This window comes from Octopus bimaculoides, chromosome 10, assembly GCF_001194135.2.
Source record: "Octopus bimaculoides isolate UCB-OBI-ISO-001 chromosome 10, ASM119413v2, whole genome shotgun sequence".
NCBI classification, from domain to species: Eukaryota; Metazoa; Mollusca; class Cephalopoda; order Octopoda; family Octopodidae; genus Octopus; species Octopus bimaculoides.
Genome location: NC_068990.1, coordinates 29,401,738 through 29,403,914, shown reverse-complemented (window position 1 = coordinate 29,403,914; position 2,177 = coordinate 29,401,738). Strand labels below are relative to the sequence as shown.

General features: G+C 37.5%; 1 protein-coding gene across 1 annotated transcript in view; it reads right to left on the bottom strand.

Moving 5' to 3' along the window:
- The window catches only part of LOC128248884 (uncharacterized), a 118,978-nt gene extending 118,289 nt beyond the window's left edge, over positions 1-689 (bottom strand). The window contains exon 1 of the mRNA XM_052971098.1: positions 306-689. The gene's annotated coding sequence lies outside the window, so the exon portion shown is untranslated. The remainder of the gene's footprint in view (positions 1-305) is intronic.
- Positions 690-2,177: the final 1,488 nt, after the last annotated feature.

Here is a 2,177-nt window from a genome sequence, read left to right as displayed (position 1 = left end):
GTATATATATATATATATGTATGTATATATGTAGGTAGGTAGGTATGTATTTGTGTGTCTGTGTTTAGTCCCCACCACCATCACTTGACAACCGATGTTGGCATGTTTACGCCCCCCCCCCGTAACCTAGCAGTTCGGTGAAAGAGACCAATAGAATAAGTGCTAAGACTTACAAAGAATAAGTCCTGTGGGGGAGGGGGGCGATTTGTTCGACTTAAAGGCAGTACTCCAGCATGGCCGTAGTCAAATGACTGAAGCAAGTAAAAGAAATAAAAGCAAGTAAAAGAAATCAATAACATGTTTACCTTGGTGTCTGTGTTCTATCCTTTAATGTCCTGATAGTAAATCCAGTAATCCAGTCACAGTGTTTAAGGTTCAAATCCTGAGTAATTCCTTTTATGAACTGCTGATTGTTAACTTCCCTTTATTTTCTCATCACCTTATTTTTTTCTTTCTTTTTTCTTTGTTACCTTCTTTTCTTATTTTTCGCTTTCTTTATTACTTTCTTCCTTCTGTTATATTTATTTATGTATTTCTTTGTTTATTTATTTTATTTTGTAAAACAAGGTTAAAAAAAAATGGGGAAAAGAAAAATCAAGTATTTTAGGGTACCCTGTCTTTATCCTCTTTATTCTTTTTTTTTCCTCCAGGTATCCCACCTGAAGTGAAGAGAATGTTCTTTTCGCATTTAGACAGCTCCCCACCCTCATTCGCACCTCTCACTTCTACTCTCCTCCACATCCGTCTCCACCCCTATTACCCATCTACCATGCTCTCTCTCTCTCTCTCTCACCCACTCTTTCTTCTACATCCTCAACCCCCACCAGCCTAGCCACAGTCCCTGCCACGTTCCACTTGTCGAGTAGTTAGTGAGATGAGTCTGCTTAGAATAGGAAGGAAAACACAAGAAGACAACAACCGTATCGCCACCACCACCACCACCACCACCACCATCGTCGTCATCATCAGCATCATCTACAGCGATTATGCAATCAACAAGCAGTTACCTCAACAACGGCAGTAACAGCAGCAACATCAAAAAACAACAATATCAATTAACTATTATTGGGATTATTATCATTATTATTATTATTATTATTATTATTATTATTATTATTATTATTATTGTTGTTATTATCATGTAAGGCAGTGAGCTGGCAGGGTCGTTAGCACGCCGGGCGAAATGCTTAGCGGTATTTCATCTGCTGTTGTGTTCTGAATTCAAATTCTGCCGAGATTGAATTTGCCTTACATCATTTCGGGGTCGATAAATCAAGTACCAGTTGCATACTGGGTTGATCTAATCGACTGGCCCCCTCCCCCAAAATTACAGGCCTTGAGCCAAGAGTAGAAAGAGTTATTAATGCACAGGATACAATATCATGAGTATATAATAATTATGATAATAATAATAAAAATAAAAATAATAATAATAATAATAATAATAATAATAATAATAATAAAAAAAATACAGAATAGACAACACAACAGAAAGTGATAAGTGCAGAATCTGTGGACAAAATGATGAAACCGTATGGCATATTACCAGCCAATGTACGCCACTAGCCCAGAAGGAATATAAGAGACGCCACTACAATATAGCCAGGCTTGTCCATTGGACACTTTGCAACAAGTATGGATTGGACAGAGCAAGAAATTGGTATGACCACAAACCTGAAGGCATCATCGAAAATGATAATGCAAAGATCCTATGGGATTTTATGATTCAGTGCGACCATGAGATAGGGAATAGGAAACCGGACATAGTCTTAATTGAGAAAGAAAACAAACTATGCTGGATCATAGATATAGCATGCTCAGCTGACAACAAAGTATGCGATAAGGAAGAAAGAAAAGTCAAGAGATATAACATGTTAGCTTGGGAGGTTAAGCAGTTGTGGTCGGTGAAAAAGGTAGCAGTAGTACCAATAATTGTCGGAGCCCTGGGAACAGTGAGCAAAAATCTCGAGAAGTACGTGGAACAAATAGGGGCTGCAATAAGAGTGGAGCACATGCAACCGCTTGAATATTTCGGAAGGTGCTCGAAAAATAAGAGGTGTTACCTTAGTTCACTGGAAGTGAACAGCTGATACTGTAGTACATCTCCAGCATTAGAAGCTGTGCAAAGGCAATGATAATAATAATAATAATAATAATAATAATAATAATAATAATAA